We start from the raw sequence: 25,878 nt of genomic DNA, 5'->3' as shown, positions 1-25,878 counted from the left end.
AACAATACACCCCAGTCCCTTTTAGGGATCCTGGTAGCTTGGATCCACTCCCAATACTCACCCAATAGAGCTCAAGAACGAACGAAACAAGATGGAGGATAGAGTATATTTATTTCTAACACGTGCACGTGGAGAAGGGCCAAGCCAGTTCTGACAGACTCTGCTGTGCTGGCCTTTTTATAAGCTTTATTTTACTAATTATTCATGCATCAATTTCATCACATCTACATCATAACTACATCATTAATCCATGCCCATTTCCTTCTCATAGCCATATTTAGAAGTTGTTTTTCACACTTGTTATCTTGTTATGTTCATCTTAGCCTTGTACATGTGCAACATAGTCTGATACTTTCTTCGGCACAGGTGCATTTGCAACTAAAAGCCTGTGAGAATACAGTTATCTATTTTGCAGACACAGCTTTAAACAAACAATGGTTCTGCAATTCAGCAAACTAGCATTTCTCTTTACACACACACAAGTAAATTAACTGTCAGCATTTTAGCACAAGCAATGTGATTCTCAATACATTTCTACTATGAATTCCAAACAGCAAAACAGGCCTAATACTCCTTTTTACTTTGACTATGCAAAGAAAGCTTAATTGAACAAAATATATTATTAATTCAAACAGTCAAACAAACAGAATTCAGTGTCACAAAATGAGTTCTACTGTGAGTACAACTAACATTGGATACAACCCCAAATAAATAAGAGGGCAGTAAGAGGCACCTGGTTGGCCACTGTGAGAACAGGATGCTGGACTAGATGGGCCACTGGCCTGATCCAGCAGGCTCTTCTTACATGTGATCATGGGAATGGAGTGTGTTCCCTAAGTAAGAGGAATGGCTAAAGTATTTGTGCTTTGTAGTTTAGGGTAAAGATTGTCTCACCTATACTCATTCAGTTACTATCCTCTGCAAGTGAGGGCCTCCTGCAGACACCATCTCATCAGGAGGCCCTTTCTGCACAACATAGGAAGAGGACCTTTAGTGTAGTGGCACCTACCCTTTGGAATTCCCTCCCCTTAGATATCAGGCAGGCACCATCTCTGTTATCTTTTCAGTGCCTTCTGAAGACCTTGCTCTTTCAACAAGCCTTGTAAGTAGAGACCTTATTGCAGTCTGCATCTATGTTGGAATTGTTTTTAAGATGTTTTAAAAGATATTTAAAAAAATTTTTTTAGTGTTTATCGCTTGTTGTTTGCCACCCTGGACTCCTTCTGGGAGGAACTGTGGGATATAAATGTAAATACATAAATAAATAAAATATGCCAAGGATAATCCACCAGGGCTGCTCTTCTATTTTTGTATTCTAGCCAGAGTTGCGGAAGCCATAACTGATTTGGCTGTGATGCACATGATAGAGGTTACGTAAGTTTGTACAGTGTTTCATGCTGTGAAGAAAGTGGTCACCCAATGAAAGTAATATGCAGTAGACTCTGGACAGATAAAGGTGCTTCATCATATAATAAACAGTTAATTTATGGAATTCACTTCCACAGGCTGGGTGATGACCACAGGCTCAGTGGTGCAGTTAGGTAATTTTAGACTCCGGACTTCAGATAGAGAGTGTTGGGCTTGTCCTGCAAGTTCCAAAGATCTCAGAAGCCCACTCCACAGTAACTCAGAGCAGGGTTTTTAGCATGGCTGCTCCTCTTCTGTGGAACAGCCCATTAACTGCACTTTCCAGAAACAATTGAAGACATTTTTGGTCCAACAAGCCTTCCCAGCTGGATGAATAGGTCTTTGTCATGAATGTCCGGTATTGTTTTTTATCTGCTGCAATTATCTCTATTTTTATTGTATTTTGTGCATCGCCTTGAGCTTGTGGAAGATATAACAACCAGGTTCAGCTAAGAGGCAGGTTCTTGGAACCTGTTGTCCTCCAGATGTTGTTGGATTACAACTCCCATAATCTCTTACCATTGGCATGCTATTTGGGGTTGATGGAACCTGGAGTCCAACATCTGGAGGGCCAAAGGTTCCCCATCCGTGTTCTAGGAGCTGTTTTGATTCTTCCATCACCCACTAAATAATACAGCCTTTGAAGTCTGCTGTGCCTTTTATTAAAAAGTGTACATAGCTAAGGAAAATGTAATCAGAGGCAAGGTTTGGTTGACTTCAATGGACACTGTGATAGCTATAGTAAATTATGTATAGAGAGACCATTGAAATTAACCCTGCATTCCCACTGAGCAGTGGATCCTCAGCATGTGTCTGAAATTCTAGTTATGTACAGAAATAATGAATTACAAATAACAATTGACACATTGTGCTTTGCAAAGACCAATTTGTGTAACAAGAGTATGGGACTGCAATGTGACCATCTGATACTTTTTGAAATACCCCTGCATTGAATTCTTAAAATTACCAAGCATTTATTTGTGAGATGTGCCCAACAAGAACTTTGCTTACAACCTTCTTAAGCCCAAATTGTGCTAACAAAGCTGATTTATATAGTAGGGTCAAGTCAGGGTGACCAGATGCAAATGAGGCCAGAGCCCCTGCATCTGAAACAGCTCCCTACTCCTTTTGTCTGCTGAACCTTGTTTATGGAAATCAGGCTCCAGACAGGTGTCAGTCACTCATGAAGGGGTTCCATAGAGATCCCTGGGAGGGCTCTTAAGGCGGGCTTGCAGCAGGCTTCTCTGTCCTTGGCCAAAGAAGGAGGGGAAGAGAGGAACCTGGAGGCTGGGTTCTAATTAAGGAGACATTGCACTGTTGTCACAGAATCTAAATACAACAGAACTCTGTAGAAGACCTCCATAAGAACGTGAGAAGGTACTTTTTATACATCTGCATAATGAATTGCACCTGCAAAACTTCCATGCTGTATACCAGAGGCAGGAAAACTTTTTCAGCCTGAGGGGCCAGTTATATTCCCTCATAGGCAAACTTCCAGGGCCCACATGCCAGTGGCAGGTGGCAGGGCCAGAGGCAAAAAATGGGAAGAGCAATGGATGTGACTCTTCTTTCCGTACAGTAGCCTACATTCCAGAGACACAGAGGGAGAGTTTTCTACACTCTCCCATACACATCTCCCCATCCAGACAAGTAAAAGGCTTTATCACAGTTCAAGGATGCGTTCCAGCTAGACAAAAGCATTTAAGGAGTGTGTGGAGCAAGGCCAGTGAAAGGGGTCCCCTGGGTCATATAGGGGTGCAATGTATGCTGCACCTGCACCATACATTTAAAACCTGATCGCTTTGTACTTTCTTCATCCTCGGATTAAACCAGTGGTTCCCAAACTTGTTTCACTATGGACCATTTGAAAATTGCTGAGGGTCTTGGCAAACCACTTAATGACTATTGGGGACAAATTGAACAAAGAAAACATGGATTTTTTAGCAGGCAGAGGGGGGGGAGAGATGTACAAAAAGGACTGAAATGGCTGCACCCCCAGGCCTGACCTTACATTGTTTAGAGCAGGGCCAAGCAGAACCAGTGGGCTGCTAGGGGTGGAACCATGCTGGGACTCAGGATGTTGAGTATCTTTCTTCCATAATTCTTCAGCCTTGAGGGATTCATCATGAAAGATACTAGTACAAAGGCTAGGAAGTTCCTTTTAATGCTGACACTTCCACACCTGTGTGTCATTTGGTGGCCCCAGGCATGGCTAAAAAGAGAAGACAGATTTACATAAAATGTGCATATGCTAATTTATATGTATAGATGGATGCACATTTAAAAATGATTTCTGTAAGTTAAATGGTAATACAATACCCAGTGCGACCAGGTAACCTGCTGTGTGTGCCTGCTGTCCAGCTGTTGCTCTTGGGCAACGTCAAGGGCCTTGCTTTTCCTAATGATGGTTCTTTATCTTTAACTGGGATTGGACTGGGCAGCCCTTTCAATAGAGGACTGCCCTCTGTAAAGGAAGACACATGGCTGCTCTAATGTATCTCCCTGTGTGGAGATAGTAAACACCGAAGTAATACACCACAGAAGCATGAGGATCAAGTAAGATGAAAGTCAATGATACCCAGTAGTGTGGTCATATATGGAGTACAGTCAATCCCTTTTCCCCTGCTTTGTAAGCTTTGAGCCTTGTGCTCTCCGTGGCATACACTATTGTGCAAGGGAGCATACAAAGGACTTTTTCATCCCTCTACTCACTATAAACTTCATAAAGCTGCCAGTTCTTTTCAGTCATTATTTAAAGCTCTTGCCCCTCTGGGAAACTTCTGTGCAGCATTCAAAGACATCACAATCCTCTCTTTGAACTTGAGTTCTGTCTAGGCTTTATTTTATTTTACCATAAGAGGAGCAGAATCCAATTTTAATAACTTGTTCAAAGTCTTTATAGGAGTTAAATTTTCAAACATGGCTGCAAAATGCAGATCATAATTGTCATTGCTTTCATGCCATGTCAATATGCTATTTGTTTATTTATTACATTTATATACCACCCCACAGCCGAAGCTCTCTGGGCGGTTTACAGCAATTAAAAACAATAAAAACAAATATAAAAATTTTAAAAAAACAAAAAACAATTTAAAAACACAATTAAAAAAAATTAAAAACAATTTAAGAACACATCCTAAAATGCCTGGGAGAAGCATTTTACTTTTGTACAGGCGTTTTGGACTACTGCCAGTGCAGCTGTGCTATCTGGACCTGACTGACCCAGAGGGCACCATATTGGGGAAGGCTGGTCTGTAGTATATGAGTTTCAAACTCTGGTTTTAGGTGTATACACAAAAATGTAATGTTCGAAAAAGGCCATTGAAGTAGTTCCATAACACTTATTGAGAATAGTAGTGGCATTTCTCACTGGGTTGTTCAGAAGGTGACAAAAGATATTCAGCATCTTGCAAGGTAAATTGCTTATTACATAACAAATATGGAACTTCATAAGCACTATACCGAACCATGCCTTTTTCATCTCAGTTTTTGGGATTTGGATAAAATAAAGCAATTTAGTGGCTGGATCCAGACTAAGTTTGTGGCATCAATGAGGGTAGAGACACACTTACTGTTGTGCCCGTTCCAATGCATCTCTACCTCTCTTTTCTCAAAATGGGGGCACATGGTGCTAGTCAAACAGGTGAGATCATGTTATCATAAAGTGCAGTAAACTGTATCCTTCTGTATTTGGGAGTTTAATCTTCTCTGCACATTGGCCCAGTTTGTCAATCCTCACCTTGACTGGTTAAAACCATTCTGTTCAACAAATGAGTTCTCTGACCGGAGAAAAGATTGAAATGGGAAAGGTTTTCTTTGCAAGATGAAACTTGTTGAAAGAGAGGAAGGACTTCAGTCTTGGCTTAAATAGTGTAGGTGCAGGTGTGCATCCCAGCCTGAGCACGTGTCCTTAACTTTCATGCTTCTTTGTTCTAAGAGATACACATCTTCATCATAAGATGAATAAATGGACTTGTGTTTTTTTTCTGTAGGCAAGGATATGAGGACCCATCTAACCCAACCAGCATCATGTTAGGTGTGTCAGAAGCTTACATATTTCTCTTTTTAACTTTGTTATCATTGCCACGCAAACTCTGATTTCCTTAAATAAATGGACTGCAATTTTTATTTATTGTTAAAGCTCTGTGTCTGGACTTCATTCACTTATATCTTTTATTCCTACTTTGCTGAAAACACCATGAGCTCTCGATCTCCCACTGTCATTGGGTGGGGGCTCTTTTAGGGGTTTTAACCATTCCTGCATCTGGAGAATTCATTTATAAGAGGCATTCTAGCTGCCTCAAGAATGTGAGATGGTGGCAGCTCTTCAGGTTTGGAGTATGAAGTTTTGAGTGTTTCTCTGTCCCTAAATTGAACAAGATCCTCTACAGTAGGACTGAGGAGGCTTTAGCCTATGGGATAAAAGTGGCCCTCTAGGTCTGTCTGTCTGGTCCTTGGGATTCTTCTCAGTTCACGCCCCTCATCGGTTCTGCTCCATGCCCTCCTCAAGCACTTTTGCCTGGCTGGAATGTGTTCTTGAACCATGATGATGCCTCTTGTTTGCCTGGATAGAGAATGAAGCTATTTTTCAAGAATAGCTGATAATGGGACCTTCATGCAAAGCTTCTCTTTCCAGAAATCCAAGTAAAAAATCTGGAGAAGCGGTAGCATAATTCTATCTGAAAAGTAGCTTGTTTGATGACAAGACCCTATGAGAACAAAAATCTTGCCATTTGGAATGCTCCACATAAAATAAGGCCAGAATGGTATTGTTGAGCCCCAGCTCTCCCAGGAGGATTGGGGAGGGGAGTCAGTCGAGTCCCAGCTTCCCCAGATAGAGCAGGGGGAAGAATCGGAGGTAGATGAGGTTTTTGAGGGCAGTTAGGGAGGGGGGGAGTCAACACTTTGCCAGTTCCCACGGACAGTCCTCCCACCAAACCAGACCTTGCTCTGCCTACAGACACCCCAATGGAGCCGTTGGGGGATGACCTGGCACGAGTGCCAACTCCACCCCCCTAGGACTCCCCACCTGGCACTTCAAATGCTTCCCCACCTCTTGAAGCCAAGATGGCACCTATCGAGCCTGTACTGTCAGATGAGCCGGCGAAGGCTCGACTCCCTTCACCCCGCGCAAGACACCGTGAGAAATGGGTCAGACAGAAGATAGAACTTCAGAGGAGTCGGAGATTACGAGTGAAGACCTTCCTACTTAAGGCGCCATCCCCCTGATTGGGGTGCTGAGTCAACTTTCTTCACATGCTGCAGAGTATGCTTAGGTAGCTTAGTTAGGGACAGTAGTGAATCAGCATAGTTAAGTCTATGAAGCGCACTGCTTTTGATGTAACTGTTATTCTAATAAAACAAGAATTAATTCCAGTCTTGCCTCTGTCTCATGTCTCGCACTCTGGGCAGGACAGATATTTGCTTCACTAAAAGGGAAATAAACATTAGCTTATCTGAATAACATGCAAGAGGATCTGGCCTGCTGTCAGGAAGCTCATTAACCTCATGGAAAGTAAATAAATCCACAGAGAAAAGGATGGGTGGGTTTCCTCCTTTTTCCTGGCAATTCAAGAACAGCCATGGTGTGCTTAAATATGAAAACAGGTTTTACAAGTTGTAACCTGCAACAAAATGTTGCAGTGTGGCTTATTCTGTTCAGTATCTTCCTTCAGGATACTCCATTCCATCCCTCCTCCCACTGGAACTTGTGCATTTATCCCAGCAGTTAGAATTCTCTGGCCATACTCAGCCTTTGTTGGGCTGTTTTAGGATATCCCCTCCCCCCATTACAGATTTTCTTGAAGTACTTCTGCAAACATTAGAGTTCCCCCAAGTCTACTGAAGCTCCTGTCATGCTCCAGGGGATATCCTCTATGCCTAGGGTTTCAGGTCAAGGAGGCAAACACCTTTTACCAAAACACTTCCTCAAGAGAGCAGGGTTCAGAGTGTAGCACAGTCAAGCCAAGGTCCAAAACATGATCCAGAAGCAAAATCAGAAAACAGTCCAAGGTCAATATAATAGGGAGTTGAGTAAGGCAGGGGAACTAGAATCAAGAACAAGAGCCAGAGACCTGTGTTGTATCCAACTGGAAGTCCAGCTTAACAGGGAGACCTTTTATACTGTGGCCTCCTAGACCACACTCTAACCCCAGTTGGTGGAAATATAGAAGTTCCATTGATTGTTTATTCATAAGTAGATCCCTTACTCATGAGTCATGCAATGACTCTGGGTCCTTAGAGGTACGCTGTGTCATTGCTTTTCAGCCTGGGCCTGAGCCTTTTTGGCGCTGGTGTTTTTGAGGACCTAGAGCTGGCTCCTCCTCCCTCCAAGCGTTCTTCAGCAGGTCTTTCATCAGAAGGACCCTCAGCACTGGTCCAGGAGACCCTGCCTACTCCTCAGGGTCCTTGACCTTTGTGGAGTGTCTGGTTCGTCCCTGAGGGCTCAGTGTCAGGCAGCAGGTCAGGTCTAGGCATGACAGCTGCCCATGTGCACAAGCAGGAAGTGCCATTTTAGCTAAACAAGCAATAGCACTAGCCACACCTGAACACTGGAATCATAGGATTTTTTTTAAAGGGACAGCTGCCAGAAATCCATTCACTGAGGACTGTTCTTTCAATACTCAGATTTTTCTGTTCCAATCTTTCTGAGATGGATAGAAAGCTATAGGCCTGTTGGGTTTAAGCAAGCTTGCATGCTACCCCCTTTGATAGGGAGATGTTCCCTCTAACTAATATTTGGGGAATATCTCTATATACCTGTTTACCATGATGCAACTTCCTTAAAGAGTGGGGTTATTTACCTTCTTTGTCTGGGGATATTGTAGATTCCTGCATATCCACCATTATTGAGCTTAACCTCTAGCAGAGGCAGTGTGGCAGATGCTCTTCCAGGACCATCATTACCAAAGACTAAAATGGACTACTACTTTTTCCATCTAAGCTAGAGCCTATATTTTCCTGAACATATGAACTGTCATGAATAAATATTCTTTATACTTTTTACCTAAGAAGATTGTTTTTATTTGTGTCTACGGGAAAGATGGGCTGGATGATTCTCAAAATCTGCTGTTGTTGCTAAATACTTCTAAGAAATAGGACTACATAGTGTTCCTATTTCATTTTTAAACCAAACAAGGCCAAGAGTTCCACACTGTGGTTCGCAGATCACCAGTGATCCATGAACTTCATTTAGGTGGTCCGCAGCATATCTGTGGATTTGTGGTTGAAGATGGGAGGTGGCACTTCCATCACATTCAATATTCATATTGAATTTTAGCTGCATTTTTATTGCTGCTTTTACTGGTTATATATTGTATTTTATTGTATTACAATTTGAATTCTATGGAATACAAAAAAATATATATATAAGAAATAAAAGCAGCATTAAAAATACAATTACATGCATCTAGCACAGCACATTATAACTGCTACAACAGGCAGAAAAATCATTAATTGGTCCGCCAAGATTCTCAGCAATTTTCAAGTGATTTGTGGGGGGGAAAGTTTGGAAACCATTGCTATAGTTGTTATATATGGAGACACTGTGGAAGCAGTTGGCTACATATTTTCAAGCTGAAAGAGAAAATATCTTAAGTAGCTTACATATTAAATTGAAAATATACCTCATCAGTACCAATATTTCCACACTTTTACAACCTCCTTGTTGCACTAAATAATTACAATGAAATTTAATCTCAGTACCTATCCACACCATCCCTAAGACATGGGATGGCTATCTTAAAAAAAAGCCAAAGCGGCACAATACAAAATAAAACAAACACTCAATAAAAATATTGTATTATATAAGCCCTCAATAAAATGAACCCATTCTTGTTTAATCAGCCCAAAGATTAAAAATTTACAGTGCTTCTGGGAAAAGGCACATGGCGGAAGGGAATTCTAGAATGATGCGGTAGCTATCAAAAATCTTTTTATGTGGCTTTTAGTTTCACACTTGTCACACAGATGGTACAATTAGGAAGGTGCTCTTGGTTGCTCTGTGATGAAACACAGGGGAGAAGGCAGTGCTTAATGTACGTAGGTTTGGGGCCATGTAGGGCAAGGATAGCCAACATGGTGCCCTTCAGATGTTGTTGGACTTGCAACTCCCTTTTTCTGTGATCATTAGCCATGCTGGCTGGGGCTGATGGGAGTAGGAGTCCAACAACATCTAGAGGGCATCACATTGGCTACCTCTGGCTTATATGCCAAAACATCACCTTGAGTTGCATCCAGAAAGTGGTGGAAAAACACTGCAGATGCTGAAACATCCTTCTAGGAGGTGTTGCTTTGCTTTCCACACCTGCTGAAACTTTGGACAGTCACCAAGTACAACCTGGCATACATTACAGCAGTCTAGTTTTGAGACAGTAAAGGCATGAAAAGTTACTTTTTTGAACTACAACTCCCATCAGCCCCAGCCAGCATGGCCACTGGATTAGGCTGATGGGAGTTGTAGTTCTAAAAAGTAACTTTTCCAAGCTTTGGGATTATGGCAGCTTGAAATTTGAAACTGAACAACAAAACAAGGCCAGAAGTTTAGATTTCCCATTCAAATTGCTGAAACCTCATCACTGTCATTCCCATTAAGTCTCATACCCCTTTGTGGGCTTTATTTGGTAATCTTTGATTTTGCAGAAACCTTAGTGAGAAAGGCTAACAGCGTGATGAGTTTGGTGTACTCTTTAGCCCTATTCCCATGTTTCCCATATGTAGAGCATAGCCATGTTGACTGCAGAGTGGGGCAATGCTTTTAGACCCCATACCCCCAGGCTGGCTGGCATTGCCCCTAGCCACCTTCCTCCTCCCTGGCTGGCCTGGGGATCTGCTACTGCTGCTGCCAATTAGGATGAAGAGTCAGCCTGAGTGGCAGGAGGAGCAGTGTGGAGAGGAGGAGGGTGACCAGAACCAGTGACTGGCCTGGAGATCCACTGCTGTCACCAATTAAGATGAAGAGTTGGCCTGGGTAAGGCGGTAGTGGCAGCAGTAGCATGAGGTGCAAAAGGGAAGGTCTAATGGGGTACCGTGGGGGAGGGGGAGGGGAGGGGGGAAGTGGGAGCGGTGGGGGAAGACAGTGGTTTTGCTGAGTGGAGCAAGCAGGGGGCACTGCCCCTAGTACAGTAATATTTATTGAGCACATACTATACACACATATATAATGGTATACTTTGGACTCAGAGTTAAAATGTCAATGCTGTTCACATCCATCAGACACAGATTTATTTCAATTCATTCTCAGCAGGGTATGTGTAATAGGAAGGAAAATGAAGGTGGAGTAGGACAGAGATCTTGACAGCCTAAGGAAGTGAAAGAACATCTGTGGTCACACTAAAATAACAGCAGTTATTGCCATGCACAGGATATTGTCATAGAGGCTACAGCAGGTGCTTGCCTTAAAACAATTGGAAAGCAAGCTTGGCAAGCATTTTGGAATACTGCAAGAACTGGGCTTCAGAGGCAACTTGATCAAGGACTCCATCGTGGCTGTAGGTTATAATTCCATGTTTTAACTAGTGCTTTGCTGAAATCTGTCTTCTAATTTCTCAAAAGCTTTTTCCCCCTGCAGAAGAGGCTTTCATTTTTCTGCTCCATGCTCAGAGCGCTTTAAAATGTATTTCAAATTTTGGTGGGTATGGGCTTGATTCTGAGCTTGGTTTATCATTGTGAGGTGGCTGAGGGTGGTACAAGCATTTTTCTTTCCATTCAACATTTTTCTAGTGCTCTGAAGCCTCATCTAGTCTAGCATCCTGTTTTCAGAGTGGCCATCCATGAATTTATCGAATTCTCTATTTATCCTCATGACAATCATGTGAGGTAAGTTAGGCTGAAAGATAGTGATTGGCCCAAGGTCATCCTCTGAGCTTCAATGGCTGAATGGGGATTTGAACCCCTGGTCTCCTAGGTCCTAGTCCACTTACCACACTGTCATGGGTGTGGTATTGCCTGTTCAAATGGAAACTTTAAAAAGGTACAAAAATCCCATTTGACATATCCAGGCCTTTGGATATTAAAAATAGCGCTTTGGATCTCAGCCAAAATGCGCAGATAGAATTTAAGTATATTGGCTTGCATTCACTACAACAGAAGATGCTGAAGTGCCTAGGAATTGTAATATTTATTTAATTTATTTAAAACATTTACATCCCACATTTCTGATGCAAAGGGTCCCCACAGCTAACAAAATATGATATATATGAACAAATAATAAAATGTGACAACAAAACTAACTCAAGAAATCCTGCAAATTAACCACTAGGAATTGCAACATAGATCAAATCAGCCATGCAATGCACAGAAAAACAAAACTGTTTATACTGTTTATTTATTCTAAAAATATCATAAAAGTTCATATATATTATTAAACTGGTATTAATGAATGAACCAACTTGGTCTCAATCCTAAATACATTTACTAGGAAATCAGCACCATTTAACTCACTGGGACCTGTTTGTATAGGTACATGTAAGGAAGTTGCCTTATACTGCCTCAGACGATATGATTCATAGAACAGCAGAGTTGGAAGGGGCCTGTAAGGCCATCAAGTCCAACCCCCTGCTCAATGCAGGAATCCAAATCAAAGCATTTCCAACAGATGGCTGTCCAGCTGCCTCTGGAATGCCTCCAGTGTCGGAGAGCCCACTACCTCTCTAGGTAATTGGTTCCACTGTCGTACCGCTCTAACAGTTAGGAAGTTTTTCCTCATGTCCAGTCGAAATCTGGCTTCCTGCAGCTTGAGCCCATTACTCTGTGTCCTGCACTCTGGGATGATCGAGAAGAGATGCCAGCCCTCCTATGTGTGACAACCTTTCATGTACTTGAAGAGTGCTATCACATCTCCCCTCAGTCTTCTCTTCTCCAGGCTAAACATGCCCAGTTCTTTCAGTCTCCTCATAGGGCTTTGTTTCCAGTCCCCTAATCATCCTCATTGCCCTCCTCTGAATTCGTTCCAGTTTGTCTGCATCCTTCTTGAAGCCCAGAGACCAGAACTGGACACAGTACTGACTTATAGTAAAATTAGTGTTTCATATCTCCAAGTGCTTCTTCAGGAATATCCTTCAGGGTTGTAATTAGAGCAGAGCTTGGAAAAGTTACTTTTTTGAACTACAACTCCCATCAGCCCCAGCCAGCATGGCCACTGGATTGGGCTGATGGGAGTTGTAGTTCAAAAAAGTAACTTTTCCAAGCTCTGGATCACAGGCAAGGCTTCCAGATGGCTGGCAGGCAGCCCTCACACTTCCTGTCAAGAGTGGTGTTGTTCCTTTCTGTGCAAGTCTGCCAGACCCTGTACTGATGGGCTCTCTCTGTCTTTCCCTTGCCGGTTTTTAATTTTTCTTATTGGTTCCAGCTCATGCCTATGTGACAATGCTACTGCTTACCTCATCCCAGAAACTGATGCCAGGTCTTCATCACCATTAATCCAGTGCAGGTGTCAGCATCGGTTCCTAGGGGGTCTGATGTGGCAACAGACAATAAAGAGCATCAAAGGATCTCACCCATCGTATCAATTACCCAGTTGAAATTCCTCCTTGTTTTCCTCAGGTGAAAGGTACCATATTTGTCTCCATATTTTATCTGTGTGTCAGCACTGTCTTTTTTGGTTTGGTTTACAGTGTACCGCCTGACTGCTTTGCATGGCTCTGAATGGAATCACAGAATAAAAGCCTCAATGCAAGCAACTTATAAGGGCTTCTCTGTCCTAGGTACCCCAGCCTCTCACACAAAGACAGGGCCAGTTGCCTCCCTCCAAGCACATCAGCCTATACAACTGGAAAAGACAGCACACTGAGGCACTAATACTTTGGGGCACAGCCTTAGACCAGAAGGTGGCTGATTCACCAAATGAATGAAACCATCAGAAAAGGCAGAGAGCACATATGCCCATGTTTGTATGTATGTTTCTTTAAAAAGTGGTAGTGGAAGTTAGAGAGAGAGAGAGTGTGTGTAGGGGGACAGAAAATGCAAGGAACACATGGCTGAAATAGCTTCATGCATTATATAATTGAAAAACACAATCTGCATTTTCCTGGAACATCAACAGCAAACATATGAATATGTGAAGCTGATGCAGGAAAATCTGGTTTACCTTGCAAAGGCCCCAAGGGGTACATAAAGGCAGAGGCAGGTGCAGATAAAAGAGATTGTTTTCCTACCCAAAGGGCAGGGGGAAAGTCAAAGTGATCTCTGAAAACTGTGCAGACAGTTGGTGATCTATGGGAAAATGCTCCAAACCATATTCTGGATCAAGAACTTTGAACCAAGCAAGCTCTATCGCTGCTCTTATAGCTGATTTGCAAAGGTTACTGCACTCACAATAAATCAGTGTTGTTCTTGGCTTCCCCCACATATTTATTCTTTATCATGCTTTCTGAAATACTTCCCCACACCTTCCATTTCCCCTTTTCTTTTATCTTCTGTTACTTCAAATTACAAGCCTCTAGGAAAAAGTCCTTGTGGAGTTTTCAACACTGTACAGCATCTAATACATTTCAGATGCTTTCAGAAATATGAGTGATGATCATGTGAGCCTCTCCTGCTTTACAGAGCAGGATCCACTTCATTTGATGATAAGTAGTATCAACAGGATCCTGGCGTATCTGAGAAGGTTTTACAGAATGTGGCAACATAGTCTTTGTGTTGATGGCAGATGTGTCTTGTAGCTAGTGACCCCAAAACAGAGATCAGCATTGTTTGTTTTTACAAACCTCACATCAGTGGAGTGGAAACTTGTGGCTCTGATGCCAGTGGGGCAGTGAATTTGCTTTGGGTTTTAGTCTGAGCTTTCAAGGAGCTGTCCAAGGTGCAAAGCACAGCACCTTGGACAGCTTCTTGAAAGTTCAGACTAAAACCTGGAGTGGATTCACTGCTCCACTGACATCAGAGCCACCAGTTTCCACTGCCTCACATGCAGTAAAATACTCACACCCTGATTCTTACTTAGATGTCAAAGAGGTTTATAACATTATGCAGGCTATAAAGGAAATTGGCAGAGAGAGTTTTTTCTCACTCATTCTCATAATCCTAGAACCTGAGGTCATCCAGCAAAATGGATTAGCAGTGGATTTTGCACTGACAAAACGAAATACTACTTCACACAACAGATAAAACATATAATTAATTTATGCAGTTCACTGCTGCAAGATGTGTTGGTGGCCATTCGCTTACATAATCTTAAAAAGGGATTAATATGTGGAGGGCAGGTGTATCAATAGCTGTGATGGCTGCAGAGAACCTCTTTGTTCAGGGCAGGGCATATGCCACTGGCAGTTGTTGCAGGGCATTCATCTGGCAAGTGGGACAGGGCTGCAGCCTGAACATCAACTGCTGGGGAGCAACAGTGAGGGAGAGCTGTTGCTTGGGGGCTTCCTGGAACATAAGAAGAGCCTGCTGGATCAGGCCAGTGGCCCATCTGGTCCAACATTCTGCTCCCACAGTGGCCAACCAGAAGCCTATGGGAAGCCTTCAAGCAGGACTTGGGTGCAAGAACACTCTCCCTTCCTGCAGTTTCTAGCAACTGGTATTCAAAAGCATACTGTTGTCTTGAGCCATGCTAGCTGGAGGTGGACCCATGCCCAGGAGGGGGGAGAAGAAGACTGGGACTGGGACGTTCTAGCCAGGAAAGGCCCCAGTGGAGGGACTTTGAAGCAGCCCCTGCTCTAGACATTGACGGGCCACCTCCGGCCATCCCAGACACGCCCCAGCAGAGACCTTTGGACTTGCTGCTCACTCTTCTGCCTGATGTGCCACCTCTCCCCAGGCCCAGGCTGCTGCCACACAGCTGTACCCGCATAGAGGGAGAGGATGGGACTGAAACCGAGGCCCCACCTTCGCCCAGGTCCAGGAGGTGGCTGCGGTAGGAGATTCAACAAACCCAACTCAGGAGGAGACTGCGCTTATGTGCATGCCTCCAACTGCGACTCAAGGTACACTCAAGCAGGGAGTCCACCCAGCCCTACTTAAGCTGGGTGAGGGGGGAGGGTTAGTTGCTGAGTCAATGTCTTAATGCTGCCAAGTTGTGCCTAGTTAGTTAGAGAGGGATGCTGAGTTCTGAGTAAGCCGTAGGTAGATTCATGAAGCACTCTGAGCTGAAACTTTCTTTTACTTCAATAAAAGGAAAAAAACTACAGCTGTGTCTCAGCCTGACTTCCTCATGTTTGGGCAGGACATAGATGTAGAAGATGGCCATTAGGATGTAGTGGATGTAGAAGATAGCCATTAGGAATAGTAACCATTGATAGCCTTATCTTCCATGAATTTGTCTAATCCTCTTTTAAACCTGTCCACGTTGGGTATCATCAATGCCTCTGGAAGCACCTTGCTGGTCACTGTTGGACACAGAATGCTAGTCCAGATGGGATGCATGAGGGCTATTCATTCCTATAGAACCTATTTTATGTGTGTATGTTTAGATTCCACAGCTGTGTTCTCTACCATTATGTATCAAGATTAGCCACAGCTTAAAATAAATAGAAATATCTTTAAGATCCAGATGGTACAGGAACATCAGGAAATCATTTTATTGCTATATTATTAAGCAAGGATAGCTCTTTAAAAAAAAGGATTTTAGATTTTCTCTCACTTCAGCACTTGTATGGCACTTGTATGGCAATTACATAGGTGTTCTTGTTTATCAGAAACTCTCCTGTGGAAATCACCAGAACACAAGATAAAAATCAACTGGCTTCAGACTTATCCAGCTATGTCTATTTGAAGCGCTATTCCCAAAAACAAAAACTGATGATTAAATACTTTTGCTGTCTCTATTTCATTTTTAATTCAGGCAGGATCCAATTAATTTCTATATGCTTACGTTCAAGGATCTTCTCAGAGGAATATTTTCTATATTTATAAGCCAGAAAATGTTAGAAAAACAATTGTTATTCATAACATTCAACACTTATTCAAAAGGGGTGTTTGGGGTTTTTTTTGTTTTTGTTTTGCAAGCTTCATCTTCTTGAATATTTAAAGAAGGGCTTACATCTAGGGAGGCTTATAATGAGCTACACTGCTCACAGTATTTCTCCCTAAAAGAGGAAGGTAGTTGGACACTAATTAGAAAAGTTCCAAATAAAATGCATAGGTTTCTAGCACTTTCATTCAAAATGTACATAAAGTGATAATTCTTTCCTCTGATGATGGGTGAAATGCCTTTCCTTCCAAGCACTGATGAGCAGATCCAAGGGAAATTCCACCAATGTAGGCTCATAAATATTTGTAACTCTTTAATTTCTTCCCTTTTAAGCATGTTACAAACACCAGTTTCTACAGACAGTATTGAATATTTGCAGAGAAGGGGAACCTGTGGCCCTATAATCCAGATGCTGTTGAAGCACAGCTCCCATAATCCCTCTCCATTGGCCATGCAGGTTGGGCCTGACGGGAGTTGGAGTCCAACAATATCTGGAGGCACCGCATTGGCTACTCCTGAATTAGTACATTAGCCTATAAGGTTGCCTTAGTATCCCCTCCTGGGATGGGAGTAGATATTATTTACCCTTTAAGAAAATGTATTTTAAAAGCAGAAAATATGCTTTGATTGCACAACTTTTAAGTATCCTGGTAGCACTAAAACCTGTAGCCTTCCATAAATGGCTTGATTACAACTCCTTTCATCCCTGGCCACGCCGCCTCGGGCTGATGGGAGTTGCAGCCCAACAACATCTGGAACACCACAGATCCGCCATCCTTGGAATACTGTCAGTGTGGTTGAGGAAAGGCATTCTTTGGCTTCTCAGGTATATTTTTCTTTATTCCTGTTCGTATTTTATGCTTTATTAATCCCATCATTCAGATAATCTGACAGCAGTAGCATTGGTTATGGGCCATCAATATGGGGGCTGACTAGCTCTGCAATGTTAGGGTACAATTATGGCAGCTGGGTGACAATAGGATCCTAACTTCACTAAACTGAAATAATGCTAATGTTTCTAAACCTAACTTATAATGCTGGCTTTGGCCTTTTAAGGTCCTTAAAAGTGTAGGGCCTGGTTATTTAATGGGTTCCTTTACCAGAGCTTGGGAAAGTTACTTTTTTAAACTACAACTCCCATCAGCCCCAGCCACCATGGCCACTAGATTGGGCTGATGGGAGTTGTAGTTTAAAAAAGTAACTTTTCCAAGCTCTGTCTTTACTGATACAAACCTGCCTGAGTCCTTCCATCAGCTTCAGAGGCCCTGCTCTGTAGGACCTTTCTGGTGGTGGCACTGCAATTGTGGAGTATGTAGTATTCTGTTGTGAGTGCTGGGTAAGAAGCAGCAAACATACACTCTGAGATTTCTGAGTAACAAAGAACACTTTTGTTTTGTTTTGTATATCTTATATACCTCTATTGTCACTAGTGCCAACTAGTAACTTTAACTGTAACTGCACTTACTTTACAACTACCAGATCCTGTATATTGCAGAATTCTCTTCTTGAAGATATCCAGCAGGAGCAGGACTTATTTCCCCACCTCTCTCCAAAACAATTTTATTTAAATGTAGAGAAATAAGCTTTTGTAATTTGAACTTTGTTATGTCTTATTTGTTCTGTTGCTGCTTTTTAAAATATTAGTTTTGTTGACTTATGTTGTTTTAAATTGATTTTTAATTGATTTTAACTGTACACCACTTTGGATGCACATGTGTAGAAAGCAGGGTAATGATCTATACTTAACATGAAGTAAATAATGAATAGGCCGCCATTGAGTTTCATTGTGATGTTTTTCAGCCTCACAGTTGTTTTCCGTAGATTAGGCTTTGTTTTTTATGCACTAAAACACTGTTCTTCAACCTTAGATGTTGTTAGACTACAACTCCTATTATCCTCAGACAGCATGGTCAATGATCAGGGAAGATGGGGGTTGTAGTCCATCAATTTTTAGGGACCCAAGGTTGAAGAACACTGCACTAAAACATGTGCCTGGAATGGGAAGTATTTTGATCAGAAGCAAAGTGCTATCACATAAAAAAGATTTCATTCAGCCACATCAATAAGAAGTATTCTTCATAACGAAAGGGAGACATAAAATTTGCATGAAGTTCAGACATCATATTGTGAGTTCACCGATTCTACAATTTCCCCCCCATATGAACTTCCTAAATCAGTGTCTATTCGATCAGATGAGGGAACACACTTTAAAATACCATTGTCAATTAACCATATGCTGTGAGAGAAGTTATTTATCCTACAATGTGTCCATTCAGAATTTATTTTCCCTTCAAGACACATAAGAGGGAAGTTAATCTCTGGAGGATTTGCTTAGCAAACACATTGCATTTTTTCATTCCATATGAGGTTCACTGCCACCACTTGCAACAAATCATGTAACTGATCCTCATTTCATTCTGTAAATGTTCAGCTTTTCAAATGCTGAAAATCACTCTCATCTCTAAAGCAACAGGGGATTTTCCATCGCTCTCAGTTCTGCCACTGCACTTCTGCAGACTAAACATACACCTGTGATATCCTGTGGGCTCCTGCTGAGCGGAAGGGTGGATATAAATAAAATCAAATAAATAAATAAATAAAAATAAATATCTAACACCAGCTTAGCTTATTGGGACTCACAGAATCAATGGACATTCATTTCACCTATTGTCCTTTAAGTTGACTGAGTTTCTCCAGTGACAGTTCCGAGGCATAGTAGGGTTCCATGAAATAAGGTACTATTTCTATTAATCACATCTATAGCACTTTTCCAGATACAACTCTTATCTCATATATCTTCACAACAACCCTGGGAGGAGGAGGAGGAACAAGTCTTGTGGCACCTTAAAGACAAGCAAATCTATTATGGCACAAGCTTTTGTGTACTAGAGTTCATTTCATCAGATGCGCAAAGTATTAGCCTCAGTTGGCAGGTATATGCACATGGTACAGAGAAAACAATATTTTCGAGAGGGGTAGCAGTGTTAGTCTCTTGAAGGAAAAACAAGAAGAGTCTTGTGGTGCTTCAAATACTAAAAAAAATGTTATGGCATAACTTTTGTGGGCTGTTGTCTCCTTCTATGGTGAGGAAAGATAGAAATGAAATGCAAAAAAACCCAGTATATGACAATTGCATTAAAATGTAAATGAATGCAGAATGAGCAGTAACAATAGCAATCACTGTTGGTAACACAAACTTCCTACATTGTTAAAGTAATTAGCACCTGAAGCGAAATAGCAAACCATTATCTCTGTCCAAGCCAGAGGTGATAGAACTGAACTTCTTAATAAGTTGTCATTCCGCAGTTTCACTTGGACTCTCCCTTTGAAGTCCCTTTATCCAAGAATGGCCACTTTCAGGTCAGTAAGAGTGTCCTGGGAAGTTTAAATGTTCTTCCACAGATGTCTCCATATTGCCCTTTCAGATGTCATATTTGTGGCAGTTTATTCTTTTGTGTTGACACTGGCCCTGCTTGCCCTATATAGAATAAACAAGGGTACAGCTGGCAGATTAAAGCATATATTGCACTGGGAGATTAAAATGTCTACCCTTGATGATGGCTGACATTATTAGGACCTGTAGTGTTGCCTGAGTAAATAGGGCGACAGAGTTGCCATCTGCTGGGTTTGCTGCTGAGTCTGGTCCCTACATTTATGTAGGTTACGGGGCTTTCTGTAGGCAAGGATATATTTACCACCCAAGGCCTGTGAGAGGGAAGTATCATTGCCCAGGATGGGCTATAAAACATCAATGATATGTCGGAGTTGTTTTAGGTGGGAGCTGTAGTGATGGTCTGTCACTTTTTGTTCTGTGTCTCTCCTGTAGTAAGATTGCTCCTGGGTGTTGCCTTTAGTGGATGGATGGGCGAGAACAGGCTGAAGCTAAATCCTGATAAGACCGAGGTGTTACTCGTGGGTGATAAGAGAAGGTTGGGAGACATCGACTTGGTGTTTAACGGGGTGAGATTACCCCTGAAGGATCAGGTCCACAGCCTCGGGGTCATTCTTGACTCCCAGCTGTCCATGGAAGCTCAGGTTTCGGCAGTGAGCCGGGCAGCTTGGTATCAATTACATCTGATACAGAGGCTGCGACCCTACCTTCCTGTACAGCTTCTCCCGCGAGTGATACATGCCCTGGTCTCCTCTCGCTTAGACTATTGTAATGCGCTCTACGTGGGGTTACCCTTGAAGACGGTCCGGAAACTCCAGCTGGTGCAGAATGCGGCGGCACGCTTGATTACGCATAGCCGTCGCCGGGAACACATCACCCCGGTGTTGATAGATCTTCACTGGCTACCAGTGGTTTACCGGGCCCAATTCAAGATGTTGGTATTGATCTTTAAAACCCTATACGGTTTCAGCCCGGTTTATCTAAAGGACCGCCTCCAGTATCACCAATTGAGCCGCCTTACAAGATCAGCCACGCAGGATCTCCTCTCGGTCCCACCGGCCAAAACAGCTCGGCTGGTGCGGACCAGAGAGAGGGCGTTCTCGGTAGTGGCTCCCACCCTCTGGAATTCCCTCCCCTACGATCTTCGACATGCCTCCTCCCTGATGAGTTTTCAACGAGCTTTAAAGACCTGGCTCTTCAGGCAGGCCTACAGGAACTTCGAGCTAGATTAGTTTGTAATGTTTAACTGATGTTTTTGATGTTAGTTTTAATTGATGAATGCGGTTGTATTTATTGTATTATGTAGTGTATTTATTGTATTGTATATTGTATTTTGTTGCTGCTGTAAGTCGCCTAGAGTGTCCAAAAATTGGACAGATAGGCGACTAACAAATTAAATTTTATTTTTATTATTATTATATTATTATATATTGCCTTTGTTGATCTGTTATTTACTTTGTGGGATAGATATACTGTGAGGATGATTAGATGATAGATGGAAACCTTGTTCAAGGCTACCCAGTGAGCTTTAAAACTAGTGAGGATTTGGACTCAGGTCTGCCATTCAGCGTAACTCTAGACCTGGTCCACAAGCCTCCAGTGCCAACCATCTTACTTTTTCTACATCCCTGGATATCTGCACCACCTTTTCTTACCTATACTGAGCATCTCTCTTGCTCCTGGACAGTACCCATATTTCACAGGTGAGATTTGTACCATTCTGGGGCCCCAGGTAAGGGGCAGGAGAATCATCAGGTTCTTTCTGCCGCTGTCTCCACTGCTATCACTATCATAGAACAACCTCTCATGACAGAAAGTGCTTATTTTTCACTCACAGTATGTAGGCTACATAAGTGGCCACACACCCATTACCAAAAAAGAGAAAATACATCAACAAGAGAAACAACAGAGGGCACAGATAAGCATAAAATTTGCATATACTAATAGTGTAGAGCACCCACTTATTTTAAGCCAGTTTATTCATGAGTGACCCCCTATACTTCTGTTGAGCTCCTTTGGGTTATGGACTTGAGAATTTTTTTTTATTGTTGTTGGAAACTGTATTTTTATCTGATATTGTGTAAGCCACCTTGAGTGAGTTTTAATCATAAAAGCAGCCTATATATACCTTAATAAATAATATAAATATGTAGGGATATTAATTTAGAAATAATTACTAGAATAGAAATAGAAATACAGTACATGTAGCCATAGTGGAGATAGCTGTAACCACATTTGCTCTGTCTGCTGCTCAGGTGCTCACTACTGCTGGGCAACTTCAAAGCCCCTCCTCCCTCCCTTCTTATGGTTAACTTTAAACCAGGCATTGGCAGGACAGCCCTTCAAACAGAGGACTCCTTCAAATAGGGAACTGCCCTCTGTAAAGTAGGACTCATGGCCACCCTAAGGCAGAGCTTGGAAAAGCTACTTTTTTGAACTACAACTCCCACCAGCCCAATCCAGCAGCCATGCTGGCTGGGGCTGATGGGAGTTGTAGTTTAAAAAAGTAACTTTTCCAAGCTCTGCCCTAAGGTTAGAGAAGCCTGCTCCTAGAGTCCACAACCATGTACATACTGGCCGTATCTGCATCATACATTTAAAGCACTATTATACTACTTTAATAGTTATGGCTTCCCCCATGAATCCTGGTAGCTGCATTTTGTTACAGGTGCTGAGAGTTGTTAGGAGATCCTCTATTCCCCTCAAAGAACTACAGTTCTCAGAGTTCCCTGGGAACAGGGAATTATAACCATGTGAGAAGAGGGGTCTCCTAACAACTCTCAACATCCTTAACAAACTACCATTCTCAGGATTCTTTGGGGGAAGCCATAACTGTTAAAGTGGAATAATAGTGCTTTAACTTTATGGTGTGGATGTGGCCACAGACAGATACAGCCAAGCCTTTTGGAGTAAAGGCCTTATTGACCCACTAGAAAGGGTGCCCCTTGTGTCTCTATATTCCCTGTGGACTGGGTATGCTTGAAGAGGCCTTTAAAACTGCGCTATGTATTTGCCCAACTCCATACATCAAAATGACCAAAATATTTGAGGCATTTGAAACAAACAAACAAACAAACAAGAATTGTATCACACCTGCCAAATTAGTCTGTGGGTGCCTGTTTCACAGCAGTGAAGGACAACACAGCCCTGCCTCCTGGTTTGGTCCCCCACCCTGAGGGAGAAAAGCAAGGGTGCTGGTTACTTCATCAGGCAGAAGGGGAAGGGGGATGACAGGAAAGGAGCAAGGCAGCAGGGCAACCTCCTTTCCACCTGTGTGGATGCTTTAAGAAACCCCCGTGAGGAAAGGTTTCAGCTTTTGGAGATTTTTGTGTGTGTTTGTGCGTACTGCCTTCAAGTTGATTCCGACTTACGGCGACCCTATGAATAGGGCTTTCATGAGGCTGAGAGGCAGTGACTGGCCCAAGGTTACCCAGTGAGTTTCATGGCTGTGTGGGGATTCAAACCCTGGTCTCCCAGGTCGTAGTCCAACACCTTAGCCACTACACCACACTGGCTCTTTTAGTTGACAGAAAAGTAAGAGGCAACATGATAGAAGTGTATAAAATTATGCATGGTATGGAGAAAATGGATAAAGGTTTTTCTCCCTCTCTCATAACACTAGAACTCATGGACATCCAGTGAAGCTGAATGTTGGAAGATTCAGGACAGACAAAAGAAAGTACTTCATGCAGCACACAGTTAAACTATGGAATTTGCTCCCACAAGAGGCAATGACAGCTGCCAACTTGAATGGCTTCAAAGGAGGGTAAGAGAAATTAATGGAGAATAAGGCTATCATGGCTACTAAACCTGATGGATATGTTTTACCTCCATTGTTGGAAACTGAAAGAGGGGAGAGTGCTCTTGCGCTCAGGTCCTGCTTGTGGGCTTTTCACAGGCATCTGGTTGGCTACTGTGAGAAGAGGATGGTGGACTAGATGGGCCACCGGCCTGATCCTGCAGGGCTATTCTTCTGTACTTAACCAAGAGGACACTCAAGGTGGCAACCTGGGAAACCTATACCTGTACCCTTTTAAAAATATAAAATGAGAACATCTGTGAAAGCTGCTTGAAGAGTTTTCAATAGGGCAGGATCTAAACAGAAGCGAACAACAGGCGATCCAAATAATCAGCCCTCCCCCGAGTTCCATAATGTGCAGACTGTTTGCCTGGAGCAATTAACATCATATGAGTTCTACCTTCTCCCCTTAGAATTGCTATTACCAGTTTTGCTGGGTAGTTTGTACAGCCCATGAGGAGGCCTAATTATTGCACACCTCGTGAACTTTTTTCATCTGAATCAGCATGGCATTATCTTTATTTCCCTTCATTAATTACCACACAGATCCTGACATAAGCAAGCCTTGACATGAAAAGTTGTTCTTGTACATGAATTGTGCAACTGAAAAGGTTGTGTGAGAATGATAGCTTCATATGAATAGATCTTGGTTTGTCTTGACAGAATAAAGCAACATGGACATCTGTGTTTTTTTAATTGCCATTAATTATCAACAGATTCATCTCAATTGAACCAAGACATAATGCAAACTTCTTGCCTGGTCTACACCTGCAAGAATTGAGATGGGCTGTAATGTTTCAGACTAGCTGGACAATGATATTTTTAATGTTCCCATGCTAAAAAAACCAAACTCCCCACAAACAGAAAACCAGCATAGCAGAGCTAGGCTAGGAGCCTAGACTCTCACTGATATGCTAATGTTACTTGCAGGGAGGTTTCTACACATATACGCATATAAACATTTTCCATCTCCAGCCTGAAGCGGTGCAATCCATTCTGCCACCTCATTCAGCTGTATATGTAAACCAGGCTTCAGTTCAGTTATGAAGTTTACCAGCTCCATACTCGAACTTAGGTATTTGGGGACTTGTGCCTGTTTCATCCATCTGATGCTCCTATGGTTTGATTTACATGTGATGACATGTAAATCTGACCAGAATTGGCTTGCTAAGTGGGGAAGGGCTGCTACGCTAGCTCCAGGTGGGTCACTGTTGCTTACTGAACAAGAGAAGTGAGGCAGTGGAGAGGTTGGCATGGTACAAATGCACTGCCAGAGCCAATCCAGTGCTGCTGCTGGTGCCAATCATCCTGCCACTTTGTTATTCCTGGTAAGGAACAGCCACTCACCTGTTGGGAAGCTAGTTAGATGCTTTGCCTCTCCCAGCAAGCCACTTCTGAATCTAACCCAGCACCAGACACCCTTGGGTAGCTCTTGGGCTCACAACGCCCACGCATGTGCCACTGATACTTGCAGTACCTCCCCCTGATCTTGGTACCTGGGTCTGGAAAGCCACTACTTAAAATTTCCCACAATGCCCCATACTGACAGTGTTGTCATGGCTTACCAGTGCCTGATGCTGCCTGCCACTAAATAAGCCCAGTGCAAGGGAGCAACTGATGTAAGAAGGGACCCACCTGACAAGGGCAACCCTCGAACCAGTCCTGATCTATACACATCTGTGCAGGAAGAATTACGAGACAGGTTGTCATCGGGAGCATCAGAGAATGGCAGAGAGCCAATGGACTCAGAAAAGCAGAGAACTCAGCAAAGACTGGTGGGACTCATGAGAAGGCTTATACAGATTGCAGCAGTGCTGGTGGACCAAAGCATGACCTTCCTATTATGCAAAAGCAGTTTACATTCTACCACAAAATATGGGGCCTGGTGGAACTTGTCATGTCACAAAAAGCTATAGAATGCAGTCCACCAAGAGACTTTCCACTATTTTACAGCAACAAAGTTCAGTTTGTCAGTAAGGGTGCCCTTGCCCTGGATCTGTGAACAAACAGAACAGATATGACAAATGTGCTTGCTGCATTTATATTGAACGTGTTTAGGTTTCCAGCTTAATGTGTCAAAGATCTCCAAGCAGGGGTTCTAGTAGCTAGATTCCAGTGGCTTACTCCCTGTATCACTGTGGCAGTTTGCCAGAAGAGAAACCGGTTGGTGCCTGGCTACAAATACTGCATAGCTGACTAGAAAAAAGTACTGCAAGAAACATATATTGAGTCAGGCTTTTAGTTGATCTGGCAGTAGCTCACCAGGGCTTCAAGACAGGAATCTTTTCCAGCCCAACCTGGAGATGCCAGGGATTGAACCTGGAACCTTTTGCATGTAGATTCTCTCACTGAGTTAGAGCCCTTCACTCTGAC

The 25,878-nt window shown here is 42.7% G+C and overlaps 1 protein-coding gene across 5 annotated transcripts in view; it reads right to left on the bottom strand.

The window, feature by feature from the left end:
* LOC133364805 (uncharacterized) overlaps positions 1 to 25,878 on the bottom strand; it is a 47,841-nt gene that overhangs the window by 9,321 nt on the left and 12,642 nt on the right. For 3 of the 5 annotated variants that reach the window (XR_009758034.1, XM_061585662.1, XM_061585663.1), the window contains one exon: positions 12,786 to 12,860. The gene's annotated coding sequence lies outside the window, so the exon portion shown is untranslated. Of the gene's footprint in view, positions 1 to 61; positions 615 to 10,587; positions 10,707 to 12,785; positions 12,861 to 25,878 lie in introns of those variants that run through there. The other 2 variants (XR_009758033.1, XM_061585664.1) reach the window with 2 other exon arrangements.

This window comes from Rhineura floridana, chromosome 10 (genome assembly GCF_030035675.1).
Source record: "Rhineura floridana isolate rRhiFlo1 chromosome 10, rRhiFlo1.hap2, whole genome shotgun sequence".
Lineage (NCBI taxonomy): Eukaryota > Metazoa > Chordata > Lepidosauria > Squamata > Rhineuridae > Rhineura > Rhineura floridana.
The sequence above is the reverse complement of the archived record's forward strand: the minus strand, read 5'-3'. Positions and strand labels throughout refer to the sequence as shown.